Consider the following 24,699-nt stretch of genomic DNA (forward strand, 5'->3'; position numbering starts at 1 on the left):
TTCCACCTGTTCAGCAGAATTTGAAAATGCTGGTGATTAGAATAAACATTCAGGAGAGACGTGACAGAACAGAGCAGAGAAAAAGAAGTCTGAGTGGTCCCTAACCTGTGTGAAGAGCCCCCAGTTCTTCAGAAATTGTTTGTTGCCTCATTTGAAAAATGGATAGGACAAAACTGGTTTTAATATTAAATTTAAAAACATCTAATTAAACTTTTTTTTTAATTTTATTTATTTATTTTCCCCCAAAGCCCCAGTAGATAGTTGTATGTCATAGTTGCACATCCTTCTAGTTGCTGTATGTGGGACACGGCCTCAGCATGGCCGGAGAAGCGGTGCGTCGGTGCGCGCCTGGGATCCGAACCCGGGCTGCCAGCAGCAGAGCGCGCGCACTTAACCGCTAAGCCACAGGGCCAGCCCTCGTTAAACTTTTCAAAATTAGTGTTACAGTTTCTCCTGAGAGCAACTTTTGAATGCTTCTTATCTAATAACAGCAAAACAGTTATTTAGAAAATAGACCCAGAATATCTCCCAAATGGAAAACAAACATCCGGCAGTAAAGTTACCTGTTCCTCCAGCTGACTCGGGCTGGTACTACCACTCCACGTGTCCTTCAAAGCCGCGGGGACCTTCCATCCGTTGACGCACCACCATCCCTGTCAAGCTTAGATCCCCAGGCCTAAGGATCCTGACCTCTCCTCTGCAAACACCCTGACCTTGTCCTTCTCTTATCCCTTGGTAGTCTTCTGGCAAGACCACCACTGGGATCAGCGTCACCTTTCTCCCACTCTGTGCCTGCACCCAGGTGGCTGAAAGTTGCTGAAGAAAATCTCGAGGCCACAAGGACTAGTCACACGTTAGTAGAATGAATGACAACATTCTCAGACAGGCACTCAGGATCCTCCCACATTCCTCCGTAGATACTTATCTCTCTCCTCTAGACAACTACTTCACCTCTCCTTCCTCAAACTTCCATGATGAAACTCAGCTGATGACTTCACACTTACTTAGAAAGGAGATACAACCAGATGACAATCATCGCTTCCTGTACCCACCAATTTATTTTTTGGTTACTGTTTTGTCCCTTATGCCTGGCACGTTTTTGAATAAATGCATGGAGCTAAATGAAATGAAACTCTTGTTATAATGGAAAAACTGTCCCAGCTCCTATCTGAAGCCAACCATCACTCACCTGCATAAGAACCTCGTTCTTGTGGTTATGCCCTCTCTCTCTGCATCATCAGCGTTTCCTGCAGACAGGGGTCATTCCTAGCAGCATGACGGAGGATCTTGCTAAAAAATAAATAAATGAAATTCTCCCTCGGCCTCCTGTACTCTCCCAGCCCCTGCTCCTCCTCTCTGCTCACCTTCCCAGCAAAACTCCTTAAAAGAGTTGTTTATGTTAAATGTCTCTGTTTTTCTCACCCTCATTCTCCCTTCAGCCAACTCAAAGCTAGCTTCTACTCCTATTCTTCCCCTCAAATAGGCACTCATTTGTGTCCCCCACAACCTCCATTCGATTTGGGGCTAAGTACTTGAAATAAATTCTAACATAGGCACTGTTCATATGTGTTCTGCAGATAAGAACAGTGAGGCTTAGAGACTTTGCCCAAGGTTGCACACCTAGTGAATGAGAGATCCGGAACTCCAACCCAGCAGGTTGACTCCAAGTTCTGTGTTCTTAACTATGATGGTATGAATACCTCCTTTAGGGAAAACTCCCTCCTGGTATTCTTATCCTCCTGTCTCCCCCACACACGCTAGGTTGGGAATCCCTGTTTGGGGCCACCATATAAGTCAGTATGTCTCCTTCACAGTATATACATCACAATTTGTAATTATATACTTATTTTTTGATATTTTAACATCTGCTTTTCCTACTAATCTGTAAGCTCCTGAAGGCAGAAGGACGGTATTACCTCTCTTTTGGTTATTGTTACCCCTAGTGTGAAACAGATTTTTGAATTAATAAATTTAATTGATCTTCTTGGGATAAATTATAATACAAATGACGTATATGCAATATGTCCCCATATTACAGCTCAGTTAGAGTTTTGGCAAATGTGTATACACCCACGTACTCACTATCCCACTCAAGATTAAAACATTCCCATCACCCTAGTAAGTTCCTTCATGCTCCTCTCAAGTCACTACTCCTCACCCTGTAACCTGATGTGTTTCACTCCTACTCAGTTTTGCCTGTTTAGAAATCATGCAAATGGAATCATATATTTTTTGTCTCAGACATTTTCCACTTAACATTATATCTGTAAGATTTGTCAATGTTGTTTATGTATCAGTAGTTTGATGCATTTTATTTCTGTGTAATATGCCATTGTATGAGTATATGACAATTTGTTTATGTGTTCATCAGCTGATGGTCATTTGGGTTATTTCCAATTTGGGCTATTGTGAATAAAGCTGATATGAATGTACCAGCATTTCTGTGCAAATACACCTTCATTTCTCTTGGGTAAATATCTGGCAATGGGATTGCTGAGACGTAGACTCTGTATACCTAACTTTGTAAGGTGCTGCCAAACTGTTTGCTAGTGACATATGAGAGCTACCGTTAGTCCACATTTTCACCAGCATTTTGTGTTGTCAGTCTTTTTGATTTTAGCCATTCTATTTGGATGTGGAGTGGTATCTCATTGTAATTTGTAATTTGCATTTCCTAACGATTAGTGTTATTGAAAAGCATTACCTATGCTTATTGGCTTTTGTGGAGTATCTTCTCAGGTCTTTAAAAGCCATGAGACTTGAAGAAATCATCTATGGCTTGAATAAGGACCAAGAAGAGGTCCCAGGATGGAGCCCTGGAGCACTCCATCCCAGGAGTAAAACATAGCAAGTATGCGGGAATCTATGTGTTCACTTAGAAATTTAAGATGTTTTCACAACCTGAAATGTCTGTGAAGGGTTTTTTTTCTTTTTGGTAGGAAGATTGGCCCTGAGCCAACATCTGTTTCCAATCCTCCTCTTTTGCTTGAGGAAGATTATCGCTGAACTAACATCTGTGCCAATCTCCCTCTACTTTATGTATGGGATGCCTTTGCAGCGTGGCTTGATGAGTGGTGCTCAGGTCCGTGCTTGGGATCTGAACCTGCAAACGCCGGGCGGCCGGCCGAAGCGGAGCGTGTGGACTTAACTACTACGCCACCGGGCCAACCCCTGTGAAGGCTTTTTGATTGTATTTCTTTACTGTTTTATATAAATCCTATGTGACCTTGATAAAAGCGACCTCAGATACACGTAATGTCTTCTTTGGGATCCCTGATTCTCAGCAGAATGTTTACAGATATCTGTCGTCATCTCGCTGTGCTTTGCCCCCTGATAAACTGTGATTCTCCTCAGACATATTATGCCCATTATTAAACATGTAAAGCAAGATACATGCATTTCTACAAGTATAATCCAAGAAAATGTTTAACCAAACATAAAATTTGTAACTATAAAGAAAAGGATGTTTTTCCTTCTTTCTCCACTTCACCCAAGTTGATAATATTAAGAAATCAGAAGCATTGATTTATAAAATACCACATGAAAAATTTACAGTACTAAAAACTACAGGTCACTAATAATTTGAAAAATATTAGTGAATTAAAACTACGACTATCCGGATATTAGCTTTCCAGAATTCTCAGAGTCCTGGAACAATTTCCTATCTAAAATTTACAAAATAAAACACAACAAAAGAAGTAACCTCTTTGTTAAAGATAAAAAAGAATAACTAGGTTCAATGAATAAAGAGCCAAAAGGGGCGAAGCCCTCTTTTATCAGTTCAAAGGTTGTGTAAAAAGAAAGTAGTACAATATCTTGGAATGACTACAGCAGTGCCTCCAATCTTTTCACAACGTGGTTCACAGAGGGAATAATACACACATGGATATGTGAAGGCCCAGGAGGGTACTGAGAGCCTTACTAAGTGTCAGGCATCCTCCTAAGGATTTTCTGGAAATTAACTCACTTGATCTTCTTGACAGCTGTAAGATCTTTTATGGACTTTGTTTACGGGAGATAAGAAAAGTTACATCACTTTTCCAAGATCGCAAAAGTAGTTAGTGACGGAGCTGGGCTTCAAAAGCATGTCTCTCTCACTCCAAAAGCCTTGCACTCAAACATAGGTTGTCACAATTTGTTGAGGGAATAATTATACTAATTTTTTATTTATTAGCTATATCATAGAAGAGATAGTACTTGTGCTGGGCTAAAATAAAAACATGCCTGAACCTCACAGTTATAGTCTCTTAGAAATAGAAAAATGAAATCACCATGATGGGGAGTGAGGCAGGAGAAGAATGTGATTAGAAAATACCACCAGCACCATGCTTATTCAATCCATGCACATTGGAAGGCTACTGTGTGTTAGAATCCACAACAGTGCTGCTGTGTAAAGTTGAATACAATGTGGTCCCAAGGAACTTCTAGTCACAAGGTCACAAGGAACTTATAGTTTAGCCTTAGGAGATATACAGATTGCTACAGTCTAGTAATTTGGGGGATTATTCACTCTACCCCTCCAGTGAAGTTACAAAATAAGTCGGAAAAGAGGAGAATGAAACCTATGAAATGTCAAGTACAAATACAGCACATCAGAGGGTATTCCAGAAGTCATTACTAAACAAACGTTTTTGTGCCTTACTATATGTTAATCACTCTGCTAAGCCGTAGACAAAATTCTCTCAAATAATGAAAAAAAGAAAACTTGAAAATTGTGATAAGCTTAAAAGAAGAAATAGGCCTTCAGGTACAGGAAGCTTTCTGTAACATGTTGAATGATCAATGCAACAGTGGCTAATCTGCCCTGTATAATATCAGTCACTGAGTATTACTGTCCGATTCTTTTGAAAATGCTGAGTTACACAAAGCTATGATGTAACACCATATATTCTGTTTTAGTCTGTTCAGGCTGCTATAATAAAATACCATAGACTGGGTGGCTTATAAAAAACAAACACTTCTCACAGTTCTAGAGGCTGTGAAGTCCAAGATCAAGGTGCCAGCAGATTCAGTGTCCGGTGAGAGCCTGCTTCCTGGTTCATAGATGGCCATCGTTTCCCTGTGTCCTCACATGGCAGAAGGGGTGAGGAATCTCTCTGGGGTTTCTTTTATAAGGGCACTAATCTCATTCCAGAGGGGCCCCATGATTATCTCCCAGAGGCCCCACCTCCAAATACCATCACATTGGGGATTAGGTTTCAACACATGAATTTTAGGGGGACACAAAAGTCTGTGGCATATTCCATCCATCCAAATTAGACCACTTAACTTTTCTCTGTTTTAAGTAGTTCTTAGTCAAATGATCCAAGGATGGTCTATCTCTAACACAATATTTCCAAAAAGACTAAGAGTCTTAAAAATAGAAGTTGTAGTCAAAAAACCAAGAGCAACAATTACTACTATTTCTTGAAGTATTTACTCTGTGCAGAGAACTGTACCAAATACTTTGCACACTGTGTACACTTACAGAATAAACTTTGTAAAATTTAACTAATCTGTAAGCATGGTCTATGTTCTGAAAAATTTTATATGGATAAAACCTGGTCTGTTTTGGGGATATTTGCTACATTTTAGCTGGAACTTAGTGAGTTAACCCCAAGCCATCTGGAACATTCAGCTGTTCAGAATAACTCATTTCCAGGGAGTTCTGTATAGCTGAGGACTTACTGTATGAGTTTTCACATAATGTGAACAGAAATGTGACTATTTGTAACATTTAAACACTCACAATTTCCATAAATGAAAGAAAGTTCAGTATGAGATTTATCATGACTCAGTTTTTTTCCTCCCTCCTCAGAATGGTGCTTGGATATTTTCGGGAGCTTTTGAATAGGTACCCCTGCAAAAAGCAGTAGGTGACACTTAAACATACGCTTCCGCATTCGCAGAGGATGAATCATGCACTTTCCCAGTCATTTGGCTTTTCAAGATCTCTGTTAAAGAAGAGATGCAAAAACTCTCTCTTGTGACTCTTTCAGCAGTCATCAAACTTGGCTTTTAGAACACATTGGTTTTGAGAAGCTTTTCATGAAGCACCTTGAAACAGCTTGCCATGGAAATGGAGAAAAAGGAAGGCAGATGCCTGGAAAAGAAAATTTTTCTTTTAGCTAACATATCACAAGATGGGCCTTGTGCCCAAACTTGAAATTCAGAATTTTCTTTGACATCCAAAGGAATTTTCTTTTTTTCATAATGTTGCTCAATTAGTCCTTAGATTTGAAGAAAATTTTCATTCTTGTTGTTGCTCTCTGTCTCATTTTTTTGCCCCTTTGTTTTGTAGGCATTTTCCTTGTAAAATCCAGATATCTCTTTTCATATTGAATAATTATGTCTCTCTGGATGTTTCCAGAAAGGTTAGATCTAATGGGTTCCTAAGAAAACACACGCAATAGTAACTTTCTTATCAGACGTAAAGTGGTAGAAGACAGAGTTAGGACTGCCTTTCATCAAGGTAATATTTATAGCTGAGCAAATCAACATTTCAGCTCTGCAAATCCTAAATTTGTTGCCAGACAGTATCTGGAGATTGTTTTGTATGTTTTGATTAAATACAGATTCCTTGAACTTTTTTTCTAACAAAACCAGAATCCTGTTAGTTCTAATTCTTTGTTTTTTCTAGCTAGGCCTTGTGATAAATGAGATGTCTAATTAATGACTCATAGACTGAGGATAAAGAGTCTCTTTCTTCATGATCATAGTCACCTAAATTAATGTTTTCTGCAGTTTGTAATTTGACACACAGTAATGATATTTGAAAAATAAGCATTTGAATTTATACAAAATAAAAATTTTCCTGGTAGAAATAAAAGTAGAAAAAAAAGCAGTATTTTTTTTTAAGTTAATAAATTGTTTCCAAAATCATGCTTTTCTGTGCGTATACTGGAAAGGATATTCTTTGTACATTTAACCAACATTGATTGAGTACATCCCATGTTCCAGGCATTGCAGTAGATGCCAGGAATACAAATAGAGTGCCCACCCTTGGGACTTTATGGTGAAATCAAAGAGAGTAAAATAATGAAGACTGTGAAGTCAGATGCATACTAAGGTACAGGTTTTCATAGAGTGCACAAAGAATTCTACAATAAGAGTGAAGGGTGGATTCCTAGAGGAGATTTTAAAAAAAAGAAGAAAGAAAGAAAACTGTAGAAATTATTTGATAAAATTATAGACCAGAATCACAGAATGAGACTATACAACAGGTTCCCAGACCTGAATACCAACCACCAGTCTAGGGAGGACTACAAGTAAAGCAAACCTCACAGTGGATCTCTGTGGCAGATTGGGAAGCATTAGGAAATAGAATTCTTGACATAGACAAGAGAGTTTTCCCAGTGGGAAGGACAAAAACAACAGAACTGTTTCTATGTGGTAATCATAGCCAAAGAGAATGTTCATAAACTCATATGGAACAGTCCCCAGGATACACAAAAAAAGTACTGAGTGAGGTTTTAGAGGGGATAGAAGTTAGCAGGTGTGGACATGGATTGATAAATAGGAATTGATTATGAAAAATGTGACCCCATTCATCCTTAGAAGCTGTCATGGCCTGAAGGAAGACTTAATCATCTAAAAGCCACACATAAAGTGAGAACAAGAAGTAGTGGGAGTAGACAGTTAATTGGAGACCAAATTATAGTTGGCTGTATATGCCATGCTAAGAATTCTTAATTTTGTCTGTCAGTTTTGATAATTTTGTCTGAAAAGATTTGAGTTTTTAAAAGATAATCATGACTGCGGTATAGAGAATGAATCCACTGGAGAAGATAAGACAGATTTGAGGATTAGACTCTGAAGAGAGAGAGGACTAGGAGGAATGGCCTACAGGAGAGATGGCAAGACTCAAAATAGGGCAGGAGCTATGGAAAGAAAAAGAAACGATGAAATAAAAGCTGTTAGGAGTAAGGATGGAAAGGACATGGATTGGTTGAATGTGTTTAGCAAGAGGGATCAGGGGAGTGAAATAGAAGAAGCAGTGCACATAGCTTCCAGGTTTCTGGTTTGAGCACTGGGTGGGTGGCAATGCCAGTCACTGAAACAATGATTACAGAAAAAGGAAAACATTTGGATGCAGGGGATGAGATCAGTTAGCACTTGAGTTTCAGAGATAAATGAGTTGATAAATGTTGGTCTAGACTTTAGGCTATGAGGGAGTTGAAAATACAGACTTGCTGTTTCTGTCCTCTTGTGTTTTGCATTGAGATATTCCACTTAAACTGTGATGCTATTAATTATACCATATTTGGATCCCTGGCCAAATAGCTCAGCTATTTTTGAGAGAGAATGTTCATGGGAAGATGAATCATGGAAGATGCTTTCTATATGGACTAGTTATGTTTCTTGATCATCATGAATTTAAACACGTGAGAGATCTGGAAACCCATTGTTTAAAGGGAAATTGCTTCTAATGTGATCTGGCTTGTTTGAACCAAAAACGTTTGCCTCATCTCACTTGACCTAACATCACCACAGGCCAAGATACATTTTTTTCCTAAGAATTCCAGCATTGTGATGCCTGGTACAGAACTTCTCTGAAATCAAACTTTAAGAAGTTAACTATACTTGACTTAAAGATGAAAATGTTAATCAGGAAAGTATGGTGGTTGAGAGCAACTTTGGGTTTCAGATCTGATTCTTAGTTGCTACATAACCTTTATAAATTTACTTACATTTCTGGACCTTAATTTCATCATATGCAAAATTAAGGTGTTAATAGGATCTGACTCATGATGGTGTGTAAAAGATCAATTATGAATCAAGATAAGCACAGTACTTAGCATATTAATAAGCATCAAAAATGTTATCTATTATTAATATACAACTTCTTTAACAGAGTAAGAATAATAAAAAATATTGTAAGGAGAAAGGTTAAAATGGAAGCATGCAAAGAACAATTGAACTATGTTACTAATGGAAAGTAAACCTCTTGAAGTCAGGAACTGTACTTATTCTTTTCGTTTCTATATTATCTGAGCATATAGTAACACTAAGAAAAAAATAGAAATGATAGTTAAAATATAATAAACACGTTAAGGTAAATTTTACAATAATAATATAAAAATGTAAAATATTATTTTTTGGCATTAATTCTACTTAATAAAACACCCCAGATTGAAAAGGAAAAGATGATAAATGTAAAAAAATAAAAATAAGTAGGCTTAAGAAAAATTGTGATGCTGAAGCTTAAGATTAAGAAAATAAAATTTTAAATTTGAGTTAAAACATATAAAAAAGTATTTTGATAAATGTACAAATTTAACAAATACAAATGAAATAAAAATAGTAATTCTCCGGATTTTTTCATCTTCCACTTTGTAGTTTCCAAAGAACATTCTCCCAGCAGAGAACTGGGAAGCAGAGTTCAGTTCAGTGTGCCATAAGAGTCTTAGGCCTCTGAGGACCTCTAAGAAAGAGTCCCGAGGTGTGGGCTTCCCCTCCTGCCTATAAGAGAGCAGCCACACCTTTGTGGGGAATATCCTAGCATCATGGAGTCAGACAGACCTGGGTTCAAACACAACAGCATGAGTTCTAGAAAGTTACTTTAATCTCTTTAACATTATTTTCTTCATGCAGGAAAAAGAAGAATGGTAACTTAGATTAAGTGGACAAATTCTTAGAAAGACAGATGCTATCAAAAATGACTCAAGTAGAAATAAACAATCTGAATAGACCTATTACAACGAACGAGCTTAAATTAGTAATCACAAAACTTCCCACAAAGAAGAGCTCAGGACCAGATGCTTTCACTGGTGAGTTTTACTAGACATTTAAAGAAGAATTAACACCAATACTTCACAAACTCTTTTTTTGTTTTTTAGGTTTTTTTTGCTGAGGAAGATTTGCCCTAAGCTAATATCTGTTGCCAATATACCTCCTTTCTTCTTCTCCCCCCCACCCCCCCACAAAGCTCCAGTACATAGTTGGGTATGGCTGTAAGTTGTTCTGTTTTCTTCTCTGTAAGCCGCCACCACAGCATAGCTACTGACAGACGAGTGGTGTAGTTCTGCGCCCAGGAACTGAGCCTGGGCCCCCGAAGTGGAGTACAATGAACTTTAACTACTAGGCCATCAGGGCTGGCTCCACAAACTCTTTAAAATACAGAAAATGAGGAAACATATCCCAACTCATCTTAGGAGTCCCCTTAACCTGATATTAAAACCAAAAAAGATATCACAGAAAAGAAAACTAATATCCCTTATAAATATAGATGTAAAAAATTCTCAACAAAATATTAGCACATTGAATCCCATGATATATAAGAAGGATTCTACATCACAACCAAGTGGTGTTTATCCCAGACATACAAGGTTGGTTCAACACATGAAAATCAAATAATGTAATATGCCATATTAATAAAATAAAAAACAAAAACTCATGATCATCTCAATAGACACAAAAAAAGCATTTGACAAAATCCAACAAATTTTCATAATAAAAACTTTCACACAAACAAGGAATAAAAGTGAACTTCCTCAACTCAATCAAGGGCATCTATCCAAAACACATAGCTAGCTTCATATTTCATGGTAAAGACTGAATCTTCTCCCTTGAAGACCAGAACAAAGGCACCTACCTTCACCACTTCTACTCAACATGGTACTGGTAGTTCTAGCCAGAGGAATTAGGCAAGAATAAGAAATGAAAGGACACCAGCCTGGAAAAGAAAAAGGAAATTATCTCTCTGCAGATGACATGATCTTGTATAGAAAAAATCCTAAGGAATTTTCATACACACACACACACACACACACACACACAAACTCTTATAAAGAGCTAATAAAATAGTTCATAAAGGTTGAAAGGTACAAGATCAATATACAAAAACCAACTCAATTTCTATATGCTGAAAATGAAATTTAAAAAAATAATTCATTTACAATTGCATCAAAAGGAATAAAATGCTTAGGAATAAATTTAATAAAGAAATGCAAGACTTATACACTTTTAAGAAAGTGAAAAGACAATTCCCATATAGGAAACGATATTTGCAAATCATATATCTGGTATGAGTATCCAAACTATATAAAAAACTATTGCAATTCAATAATAAATGACCAACAATCCCATTAAAAATGGGCAAAAGATTTGAATAGACATTTTTCTAAGAGAATATACAAAAGGCCAATAAGTGCATGAAAAGACGCTCAATATCATTAATCATTAAGGAAATACAAATCAAAATCATGAGGAAATGCCACCTCATACCTAACAGGATGGCTGTAATGAAAACGACAGGCAGTAGGCAGTGTCGGTGAGGATGCAGAGACGTGGAAACCCTCCTGTGCTGTTGGTGGGGATGGAAAATGGTGCAGCTGCTTAGAAAAACAGCCTGGCAGTTCCTCAAAAAGTTAAACAGAGAGTTACCATGTGACCCAGCAACTCCATCCCTAGGAATATACTTAAGCAAACTGAAAATATAAGTCCATGTAAAAACTTGTAATAAATGTTTATAGCAGCATAATATGTAATAGTCAAAGAGTGTAAAACAGAAATGTCCATAAACTAAGTGGATAAACAAAATATTGCATATCCATACAATAGAATATTATTCAGCCATAAAAAGGAATGAAATGCTGATTCATGCAGCAACATGGATGAACCTTGAAAACATTATGCAAAGTGAAAAATGCCAGACACAAAAGACCATATATTATGTTTCCATCCATATGAAACGTCCAGAATAGATAAATACTTAGAGATAGAAAGTAGATTAGTGGTTGTGATGGTTAATTGTGGATGTCCACTTGACTGGGCTAAGGGTTGTCCAGATAGCTAGTAATCATTATTTCTGGGTGTGTCTGTGAGGGTGTCTCTGGAAGAGATTAGCACTTGAAGCAGTAGACTGAGTAAAGAAGATTGCCGTCACCAATGGAGGGCCTGAATAGAACAAAAAAGTAGAGGAAGGGAGCATTTGCTTTCCACTTAAGCAGAGACAGCCACCTTCTCCTGCCCTCTCCAACATCAGCACTCCTGGTTCTTGGGCTTTCACACTCAGTCTAGAACTTATTCTATCGGCTCCTCAATTCTCAGACCTTCAGATTTAGACTGGAACTACACCACCAGCTCTCCTGGGCCTCCAGCTTACAGATGGCGGAAGGTGGGATTTCTTAGTCCCCATAATTACATGAGCCAATCTCATAACAAATCTCTTTCTATGTATCTACATATTTTTTATTGGTTCTGTTTCTCTAGAGAACCCTGACTAATCCTGTGGTAGACAGGGACTGGTGGGAGAGGAAAATGAGTGACTGCTAACAGGTACAAGTTTCTTTTTCAGATGATGAAAATGTTCTGGAATTAGATAGATGTGATGAACAACCTTGTAAATAAACTAAAATCCACTGAATTGTATACTTCAAAATGGTGAGTTTTGTGGTATGTGAGTTATATCTCAATACATTTATAAAAATACATTTGATGTAAAGATCTTAAAAAAGTATTTGGCTTCAGATATGTATTTTGCATCAAAGCAATAAGGATCAACCTTGAGGAGGCCTCACTTGCAGGGGCCCAGCCAAGGCCTTATGAGGGAACTCTGTTCCCATGTTCATGAGTTTTTGTAAAGTTTGAAAAGAGAGATATTTTCACTGTAGTTGGTTAAAACCATTGTCCTTTTGGGGCCGGCCCGGCGGCACAGCAGTTAAGTGCGTGCACTCTGCTGCCGCGGCCCAGGGTTCGCAGGCTCAGTTACCAGGGGCAGACCGATACACCGCTTGTCAAGCCATGCTGTGGTGGCGTCCCATATAAAGTAGAGGAAGATGGGCACGGACGTTAGCCCAGGGCCAATCTTCCTCAGCAAAAAGAAGAGGATTGGCAATGGGTGTTAGCTCAGGGCTAATCTTCCTCACACACACACACACACACACACACACACACACACACACAAAACCATTGTCCTTTTCACTCCAATTCCCCCTTCGACTTCTTTTCCTTGTGTTGGGTGGCGCTAGTGCAGCTGCAGGGATTTGGGAGATATGGCTAATAGAAAGTTTAGTTGATAAATGGAACTGCTTTATCTAGAGGCTGCGACTGGCCTGAGATCCAGAGAAGAATCTTAATGTCACACTAAGTTCTAGGTAAGATACTTCTAGTCATTCTGGTGTACAAATGGCTTCCAGAAATACTTCTGTTATGAACTGCCTAATTTACCCTGTGTCATGACCCAAGCGCAGGGCCAGAGATTGATTGCAAAATGGAGGTGTCCTACTATAGTTGGCACCAAGAAGGAAGTGGATAATGGAGGAGAAACTAAATGTACAGAGCCAGAGCTCACCTGTGGAAAATTCCTACAAATCTTATAGCTCATATGTGAAAGAAAATTGATAGAAGTTTTTCCATAAGGATTTTGTTACCATAATGATTTTGAACCTTAAAATTTTTTTCTCAACTATCCGTAATATAACAACAAATTTCAATCAACTATGCTAGAAGCAAAACAGAAGTATCTTTCTATTCTCTCTGCAGAAAATGCTAGCACATTGTTCTATGAAGGAGCACGCAAAGAATGCAGCCAAAATACAGAGGGAAGAAGTATTATAGAGGTATGACAGGCAGTTAATTAATAAAAAATTATGCTATTTTTCTAAATTGTGTGGTGCTGTGACACTTGTCAACTCTTTAAAATTTATAAGTTGTTGTGATTTCTTTTTCTTATGCAAAATAAAAATTAACATTAATTATTCATTTTATAATCTTTTTCTTAAGGAGATCACCCCCTAATAGCATAGTTTTAGACTCTGCAAAATCTGGATCTGCCCCTATGTGGCACTTAGTACCTATTAAGTATTATACTAGAAGAAGAGAAAAACATGCTTCTTCTGGAAACTACCAGGGAAGTTTTAGCTTTTCCTCTCACTGCCCTTTCATATGAGAATGCTGTTTATCAGGACGGTGAATGCCACAAGATACGGACACATGGACTGAGTCAGGTCATGGGGGCTGAATGTCTGCTAACATACACAGGTAACACGTTTACTTCTTCAGACCTGACTTAATTAAGAAAAAATTATCAAAAAATCAGCAAACTAGAATATCTCTGTTCTCCGAGAGTTGAAGACCAGATTCCTCTGTCACCTTCATCCAAAACTGGAAGGAAGAAACCAATCGTGTTATTCTTTTTCTTACTTTGCCTGTGCCCTGGACATTTCATCAAGAATTTTAAATTTAGAACCTCTCCCCTAACCTACACATTTGGTGCCTAAAATAGTCGTGTCATCACAAATATTTTCAGCACTATCCAAAATAACCTTCCCAACACATCAGTGTCTTTATTATTGTGGTCAAAAGCTTTGTAGTTGTCATGTGTTTAATAACCTGAATGAAGAAAGTATGTATGCATGGAGCAGGCAAACGCCTCCCAGTGTTACCTTGGATATGGATGCCAAAGATATCAGAGGAAAGGAAAAAGGGATCAACGTATGATCCCAGATGAACATTTCCATGTTATTGCAGATGGTTCCCCAAAAAAGTTTTGCTAGGGAAGCTCTATTTACATACGAGAGACGTATTTAAGTGATATTTGTAAAGATAGGAACAGCAACATTTTTTTATATTGTTCATTGCTTTGGGTCTTGATGTTAGTGAGCAATCTTTTAGAATATATGGTTTTTGGAGCATGAACTCAATACTGACAACTATGTGTGAGAAGCAGTCCAAATGTTGAGAACATAAAGCAATGAGGCTTTCAAAGGTCCAGCCCCTGGTGTTTCATCCAGGAGATGAGGATGATGACAGATCTTCTAAGGCCGACAGTAGTCAGGGATACCTAATATCAGCTCTAGCTGAGAAGTTACGAAGTTACGAAAAGGAACCCTCTGAACTTGTCTCCCCGAGTATTCAAGCTTTACTTAAAAATTTCAACTTTCCTAACTAATAAGTTAGGGTGGGGTGGAGTGGAGGAGGCAGGAAATCGAGCCAAATTTGGTAATGATATTCCTAAAGAGGAGAGTCTGTCTCCCCTCCCTGCTTGCATTTGCACAAAAAAAGTTCAAAAGGAAGACTGTCAGGAGTTTAGAAGTACAGATGCCTGAGTGACATGTTACACTCTTTGCTGGCTTGTGGCACAACACTAAACCTGCAAGTATCCACTTTCATGCTCATGGCTTTGGAATGCGAACCTCTTCTGCCTCTCCTGGGTGGCATATTCAGAACTGTAGCTGAAAAGAAAAGGGAAGAATTATATAGTAAAAAGATATATACAAGGAAACAGCCATTCCTACTAGAGGGTGGGAAATGTATCTGCTTATGTGTCAGTAACATAGGAGAAGGATACATGGAAAGAATATTTTTAACACTTAAATTTCAAGGCTTATCCCTTTGTACTTTCCTTGAATGTTAATATAGCACAGCTTTTAGCACATGGATGTCACTCAGCACTTCTTAATCTAAAGCTTTGCAGCAAAATCTAAAGATTTGAGATATTCTTATACAGACAGGAAAGAAATCTGGTGGATTTTATCCAGTAAGAAAAGCTTCCAAAAGTCAGTAATATTCTTTGGTTTCACGTTGCATACAAAATAAATGTACTACCCTTTTTACTGTAAATGTATATGCAAAATCCCCTCCCTTTTTGTAGTATTAGATACAATAATGTCATTTCACTTCAGAAACAGCTATCATGAAAGTGGTCAAAAGGTACCAATTTCCAGTTATAAAATAAATAAGTACTAGGGATGTAATGTACAACATGTTGACTATAGTTAACACTGCTGTATGGTGTATTTGAAAGGTGTTAAGAGAGTAAATCCTAAGAGTTCTCGTTACAAGAAAAAAACATGTTTCTTTTTTTTTTTGTATCTATATGAGATGATGGATGTTAATTAAGCTTATTGTCATAATCATTTCACAATATATGTAAGTCAAATCATTATATTGTACACCTTAAACTTATACAGTGCTGTATATCAATTATATCTCAATAAAACTGGGGAAAAAAACCCTCTAGATATCATGTACCATCAGACTCAGCAAAGACAGAGATAGAGATGGAAAAAGTAGGTTTGGTAATGCCCTTTAATGGCTCTCTTCTTTGAATAATCACTATGACCTCATTTCCCCAATTTAGAGAAGGATTGAGTTGCACTTTGACTTGCTACTATTTTTAAATCTACACATCCCATCATTTAAAACATGTGTTTTAATCAAATCAAGCAAAGATGTCTGGGGTGATTAGCCTGGGATTTTCATTCCTTGAATTCTCCTGGCTGTGGATACTCAACTCCTCCTCTTATACATTTCCCAGACACTGCTGACTTCTCTAGTTATAAGCTTTACATCATTCATGTTTATTTTAGCTTGTTTGTGTGAAAGTTGACACCATACAGTGATGAGAATCACATTCCCAGCCTAATGCTTAACATTTAACAGGGATTTTAACTAACAGACCCAATGATGCCAACTGTAAAATAACCTGTCATTTCTAGATGATCTGCTTTGTTTTATTAGAGTAAAGGTCAAAAAGGCCAAAATTATGTTTTAAAAGAAGTGTTCCCATAATGCAGTTGTCAGAGAAGATTGATAACACAGAAAATTAGAAAAATGTGATGATAATAGAAAAATAGTAGTACTGTTCAATTAATGTATATCTCATATTTGTTACTTATTAAATTTCTATCTTCCCTCACTCTAGGTGGACAGGAAGGATATGAAATCATTATGTGATAGTTTATAGACAGACAGGGAAGGGAGCATTTTCTGATGTAAAAATGTTAACGCCAAAAATGCAGGTTAAGAAGGTAAAGACATATTTTCTTAAATAAAATCAAAGTTCTTCTACCTAGTGATTGATTTAAATCTGCAAGCAAGGTTTAAACTTAAGACACAAAAGGAGCAATCGATGAGTCCAATCCATACTGGTACATAGAGAGCAAACGTGTAATGTTTGTTTACCAAATAATCTCCTTTGCATAATGATACTGAAACCATCCAGGCACCTCAGTTCTTGAGCCAGAGTTGCGCTGGTGGAACTACTGGAGTCAAAGAATCTTTTATTAGATGTCTCACTAAAAATCTTTGGAAGATAGTAATCTCCTCCCCATGCATATTTTGCTCGAGTGTGCTATACCCCAAGTACGTGTTCTCCTGTAACCTCGTAATACAACCAAGCCTCCTGATGGTCTTTAAGCGCACATTGATTCACATAGAAACAAACACTACAGCCCACTACTGCTAGGTTTCTCTGCAATGAACAGCATATTTTGCTCACTGAGGGGAAAAGGCAGGAGGCAGCCTATTGTATTGTAACAGTTATCTCTGAGTGAATAGAAGGAATTGCTTCCAAATGCAATAACAGAATTACGGTAGATTAGTGTAGCGTTTGAGCTTTAGTGCTGAGGTAAAATTGTTTCCTCTATTGCATGACCATGATCTTGAAAGATTTCATTTCATTCCAATAATGGAGATGCTTGATCACATACTGAGTCAGGTAAATCACAAAGCTGACTCTTCAGCAGTCCTGGGTAGGCCATAACTAATGCCATAGCTGAGGACTGCATTAACCACAATTCAGATGGATGAAATCCAGCACAAGCTCATTTGATTTGGTTACAGTGGGAACAGAGACTTTATTCAGAAATACTATAATGCAACAACAACAAATGCTCTTGTTCCACATTGTAAAAAAGAAGCCCAGGAACTATTCATTGCGGTCTGTAGTCTTTCATTACCAGACACTGCACGCCCAGTTCATGAACACTGGGTATCAATGAAAGAAATAGAAATGTGTGAGCTAAGGGGAATATTTATATATATTTGAGGATGAAAGAGCCAAGGGGCGGCAGCATTGTAGTATCAATTACAACGACGAATGTGTGGCTGCTTAAAATTTTTAACTTGAAACATGAAAAGGGATTGTGATTCGGTGCAGTACATGAATAGCCTATAGCTTCAGCTTTGAAGTGAATGACCTGCTTTTCCTTCATGTATACCTGCTAACATTAGGTAGCACCTTGCTTGAAATGTTGATGAATTTGAGATCAGATCAAGCATCACATAGAATGTTGAACAGAGACTATAACTTCAACCTATAAATGAGGAGATAGGGAAAGAATAATCACCTATGTTAGACTTGACTTAGGTAAGAACCACAGCTCTCTACCCTCATGAGCTTGGAGTGAAAGTAAGAGTCGACAGATGTTAGAAGATTTGAAATATTGCTAAGAAACAACCTCCATAAGCACCAGCAAAAACAAAAAAAACAAAAGAGCATGCAATTGCTTTAAAATTACCCCCAAAATTCCAAGAAAACAAGTAACAAAAAGATATTAAAGAACATGATTTTATTATTATCAACCCCAACTCAATTGATGTCCCATCCAATCACTCCACACTGAAAGGTTCCATAGTAAGGAGGCTTAAGGATTGAACCAATTGAACCAGCCAAGGTAAGTCAGAGAATAGAGGAATTTTTAAATGTGCTAATCCCAATCTGCAAAATATGATTACTCTACTTTGCTGTTAGGAATCAGGGTTAGTTTTGACGGTCATAGAAGATACTAGAATCAGGAGACCTAGCATTTCCAACTTCTACTTCTGGCCCCCACCTCTTTTTCCACATGAAACTCCCAAGAAACCATGTACCCAGAGGTGAGGACAAATTCTAAATTTAAATGTGCTTTAATTCTTGTCAGCTGGCCCCCAATGTCCTGTCACAAAGCTTTCTGGACAGCTGGGCTGAGCACTTGGCTCAGACTCATGGCTCAAGAAGAGTCTCTGGATCCACCTCTCTCCATCTTAGCTGCAGCTGCCCACCAGAACCAGAGCTGGTGCTTTTAAGTGAAGGAGGGATTGGAGGGCATTGCTGCAGTGTCTCCATCAACTAGGAAACTGGTACATTGGACTCCATCAGTGTTTCCCTCTGACCAATCAAATTAGCTCCACCTTCTCCCTGAACAGAGGATGGGAGTTGGGAGAGGCAAGAAAGGGAGTAGAAGAAAAGAGGCTCTGATGGGAAGGGAGTGGTGCTTAGAGTTCCCTTCCTGTCCAGAGGCCAATAGCACCACATAGAAAACAGGCTTAATTCAATTCCATGGGCAGCTATGTTCCATGAGAATTGGAAAGGGGGAGGGTAGAAGTAAGACATGGTTCTTCTCAAAAAGACTCAGATCTAGCAAGAAAATGAAGTCTAACCATAAAACAATGTAGTAAGTGCTTTATGTGTTTACAAACCAACTTACATAGTAATTCAAAGAAGGAGTCATTATTTCTGCAATGAATGTGAGGGTGGCTAGAAATGGCTACAGCAGAGTCATTTGAGTAAGGCATTGAAAGACAAAAAGTAATTTTAGCAAATTATTGAAATGACAAGACATAATATAAAGGAAAGGGGAGAAGGCAGAGAATGCAACAGGAGTTAAGGTAAGGAGATATGAAATTACATGGCATAAATGGTGAGTGCTCTGGCTAGAGATCTGGGAGTGAAGGAGGGGCAGGATGGAAGGATCTGGAAATGATCCAAGAAAGGTGTGTTGTTGCCAATTTAGGAAGGGCCTTTGGTGTCCTGCTAAGAAATTAAGAGTTTATCTTTGGTGATGATGGGGCCCACGGAAGGTGCTGAAGAAGAGAAATGACGTGATCAGCTCTGTGTTTACCAGAGATTATTCTGGCAGCACTGTGAGACATGGATTGGAAGTAACAAAGAAAAAGACAGAAAAATCAGTTAAGAGGCTAATGCAGCTGCCAAGGATATGAATTGGAGGAGCGGGTGATGTGTTGAGTCCAACAACACTGATTACTCAGTGGGCACTGAGGCTACCTACAAAGTAGAGGCACCAAAAATATTTTTCGAATAATTTGACATTATAGAGTTTAAAAATAGAGAGATTAAAGTTGTCCTTATGGGAAAAATCCAAATTTTATTGGACTTCTTTATACTTACTCTATGAATTTTTTTTTTAACGTGTATTTAGTGGGCATGTGGCTGCACCATTATCTTCTCTGCGCTTGGGGCATCCAAAGGTCCTGATCAGTGATGAAATCTGTTGCCTAGGCAACTTAATGTACTGGTGCCACCAACTGAGATAAGGAACAGATGAATAGAACAGATTTCAGGGGGAAAAAGTTTAGTTTGGGGATTTTAGAGGTTGAGGTGACAGAAGGACTTCTAAGTGTGATGTCCAGTAAGATCCAGCACCTAGGAGTTAGAGCTGGTCATAGAGACAAATAGCCCTGCCCAACATCTGAAGCATATTTACAAAATACCTTCACGTGCATCGTTGTTCATAACTGACTCATCTATGAAACAGAAGATAACGGTGAAAATGCAATGGCAAACATTGAAAAAAGAGGAGGTTTTTTGTTTGACTGCTTAATGGCATTTAAACTTGTTTTAATTTTTAGCTTGGAAAGACTTTAGGATTTTGTAGGCTGTTATGGATCAGCCAGTTGTTCAAAGAGGTACTGCTCACAGTCTCCTAGTCATTTTTGTTACAAGAAGCATGCATTTGTGAGTTTTATGGTTACAGTTCATTTTACAGAAAAGAGCTTGACCAACCAACCCACAAAGGACTCAAATCGCACAGTACCAGGCACGTAGTAGTTATTCAACAAATATTCATTGAATAAAACTTTGTGAGATGATGATGATGCCTGTCTCGCATAGAACTCTCTTCAATTGAATTTGAGCTGCGAAGCAACCGTGGTTTTTCACACTTCTGAACTTCAGCTTTCCATTCTAAATGAGACTCTGACTGGCATCTCACAAAAATAAGTGGGGAAACAAGCGAATTTTTTTCTCCACAACATGTATTGCAATATGCATGTTGATTTTCACTTTTCTTGAGGAACATGGAGACTCATTAGCAGAATGGTCAAACACACCTCTTGCTGATTCTATTTTATTTTTAGAATGTATGCAAACATCATTGAAGTTTGTTCAATTCCAGTGATCCAAATGAAGTTCTAGGTATGCATTTAAAAATAGGAGACGTTAATGAGTTATACAAATAATAATAATACATAACATGAGTGAACATTTTTTGACAAGTTCTGTATAAGCACTTTACATACATTATCCCAGTTTTACTATGAAGTGGGTATTTTTATTGGACTTAATTTTGATATGTAAAACACTAAGGCAAAGAGAGAGGTTGAGTAGTATGTCCAACATCATACAGCCAGGCATGGCGGGGGGTGGGGCGCTAAGATTTGAACCAGCCAAAAAATTTGAATTTTTCCCATAAAGACAACTTTAATCTCTTTTTTAAACTCGATAATGTCAAATTATTCCAAAAATATCTTTTGGTGCCCCTACTTTGCAGGTAGCCTCAGTGCCCACTGAGGAATCAGCGTTGTTGGACTCAACACACCTCTCACTCACCCAGTTCACATCCTTGGCAGCTGCATTAGCCTCTTAACTGGTTTTCCTACCTTTTTTTTAACCACTTCCAACCCATCCTTCACAGCTCTGCCAGAATAATCTCTGATAAACACAGACCTGATCACATCGTTTCCCTTCTTCAAAACCTTCCATGGTTCCCATCATCATCAAAGCCTCTTCTTCTTTGCCTTAGCCACAGTGGAAATTCTCAGGAAATAACTTTCTTGAGGTTCTTTCAGCAAATGGAACTAAATCCATAGAACATTTTAGAAAAAAATAGTTTTACCTGTCAGTGCACCCACATTTGGCCATGCAAGAGAACAGCATTGTTTCTGTCAAAGAATAGACTGTTGGAAATGGCTGTTTGGAAAGCGTTTTGGTAATGTATTAGTACTAAAAAGTTTATAACTTTTATCAGAGTTAACATATATGCTATGAAAGAAAACAATTAGAAGGTCTCTTAGAAACTGAGACTCTCCTAATTGAAAAAAGAACATTTTAAGCACTTCCATATTATCAAAACAGACACCAAACAGAAGAAAGTAAATTTGAGATGCTACCATATTGTCTGATTACAATACAATTATATTTTTAAATAAATAAGAAAAATTTAAGACACATTTTGAGAGTTTAAAACTTCTAAATAACTCATAGGTCAAATAATAAATTATGATGAACTTAGAAAATATGTAGAACTAGTTGTAAAGAAAATATTGCATATTAAAATTTGCAACATGAAGTCAAACTGGTTCTTTGAAGAAAATTGTGACAATTTTTTGCAATTACTTGAAAGAAATTTGAAAACTAACAAAGTAAACATCAGTTCAAGAAGTTATAAAAAATAGAGTAAGCCAAAAGATAGTAGAAATGAATATATGATAAAGAATAGAAATTAGTAATGTAGAAAGTAAAGGAACAAAATAGAGACAATGAAATAGGAAGAAAATACATGATAGGACAGACAAAATCGTAATCTGTTTTTTTAATACATTAATAAAATTAACAAATCTCTGGCAAGGCTAATCATGTAAGAAAAGAGACAACAGTACTGAAAAATACTAGAAAAAAAAAGGGAGTATCTAAAAATATGGCAATATTTTTAAAAATCTTAAATTAATTCTATACACAATTTTATGCCAATAAATTTGAACACTTAGAGAAGATGGACAATTTTCTAGAAGAATATACCCTAAAATTAATATAGAAAGAAATAGATTATCTGAGCAATGCCAACTTTTTCTTTAAAGTAATTAGATAAATAAATATTTACCCTCTAGAAAGAAAGTTTTAGAAGTGCATTCACACACATATTTGAAGAACAGATAATTCCAATCTTATGCTGACTATTCCTTTTGGAAGAGCCTGTTAATTATCCCCATATCCATTCTCCTCTTCACATGTTAGCTGACTATGGAGATTCACTGAGAGATCACATTTTTCAGTAACCCCTGCAGTTTGCCTGGCTATAGGAATAAATTGTGGTCTACGAGATCTGAATGAAAAAGTTGTGTGCAACTTCCAGGTCACAGCCTTTCAGGATGCGTAATCTGCCATCAGTTTCCTCTTTTTCCCCATCCCCCTGAGCTGCAATGTCCAGGCCTGGTGGGAGTGAGTCATCTTTCACCTTTCAGATGACGACAAAAGCTTAGGAAATGAGTAAGCAACAAAAGAAAAGAAAGAACTTTGGTCCTTGGATGACCTTGTGAAGCCCAGAAGCCTGCTCACTGCCTGTATATTCTTTATGTCACTGTATTTTTGGACTTTATTTTCAGAACATCTTGTCCTGTATGCCAATTAGTACACCTAGTAACTTATTTATAAAGCTAGTATAACCTAGATTCTAAAATCAGATTAACAGAGTAAAAGAAAGAAAAATTACAGACTTTTCTGACTTATACTAGCTCAAAAGTCCTAGGTAAAATGTAAGCTCTCTGAATCCAGTAATATTTTTAAAAAATATTAATTAATTAACTCATAACAACTATGTAAGGTTTGCTTCAAGAATGGAAGGATAGTTTAATACTAGAAAAAGTTCTAAAGCAATTCATCACATTGACAGATTAAAGGAAAAAATTATGTAAAATCACCTCAATGGATACAGAACATTTGCATTTGATAATATTCAGCATCCCTTTGTGATGAAAACTATAACTGAACTGTAAGAGATGAGAAAGTTTTTAACCTAATAATGATACATACCAGCATTGTACAGAAAATGACAAAATTACATGTAAAATATTAGAAGCCGTTTCCTCTAAAGTCAGAAACAAGATCAAGAGGTCCACTATTTCTGTTCCTATTCAGTAGTGAGTAAAGGAACATTTAGGGCATTAAGTGAAGAAAAAGAAACACAATATAAGAATCAGAAATAATTTTTAAATTATTGTTATTTACAGTTAATATGAGTTTATTAGATAAATAAATTGTGGCATATTTAAAATGGAACATTGTACAACAGTTAAATGGAAGACATTAGAATTCCTTGTATCCACCATGAATTAATCTCTAAAAACATCCATTCATTATCCATTCAAAAAAAATTTTTTTTTATTGTGAGGGAGATCAGCCCTGAGCTAACATCCGTGCCAATCCTCCTCTTTTTGCTGAGGAAGACTGGTCCTGAGCTAACATCTGTGCCGATCTTCCTCCACTTTATGTGGGACACCGCCACAGCACAGCCTAATAAGCGGTGCATCGGTGCGCACCCAGGATCCGAACCCTGGGCCACCAGCAGCAGAGCATGCGCACTTAACTGCTATGCCATGGTGCTAGCCCCCACTCAAAAAATTTTGAGTATGTATTCTATCTCATGGTTTAGGTGCTGAGCAAACGTCCAATGCAGAATAGTATTTTGAAAACCTGAAAAGCAATACTACATTTTGCTTATGAATACACCCACGAATAGTAAATATATAAAGAAATTCCTGGTAATTATAAACACCAAATGAGGAGGGGGTTGCTATCCTGAGGTGAGGAATGGTAATGTGGGTGAATATCCTGGGGACTTCACTGAGATGAGGCATATATAAATATCTACATACCAGTATAGATATAGAATCTAAATTATTATAATATACATATGTAAAACTTATTTAACACGGAGGTAAGGTCATTGATTATCAACACATTATTTTCTAAAATTTTCTGAGTGGTTAAAATATATCATTATAAATTTATAGGAAAAAAAAAAAGACTGATGACCTGATTGTGCGTCTCAGGATGGTCAAGAAGGTCATGCTATGCTGGGAGACCCATGGGCATCCATCCAGTCAGCCTGATATAGGCTGTCCCCTGCCTTGTGCTCAGTTTATTTTTCAGACTTAAGATGCTGGGCTTCCATCTTGAACCCTGAAATTTTTCCCTACTATTGAAGCATTAGAGAGTAA

Source organism: Ceratotherium simum, chromosome 23 (genome assembly GCF_057802395.1).
Source record: "Ceratotherium simum simum isolate JZ-2026a chromosome 23, ASM5780239v1, whole genome shotgun sequence".
Lineage (NCBI taxonomy): Eukaryota > Metazoa > Chordata > Mammalia > Perissodactyla > Rhinocerotidae > Ceratotherium > Ceratotherium simum.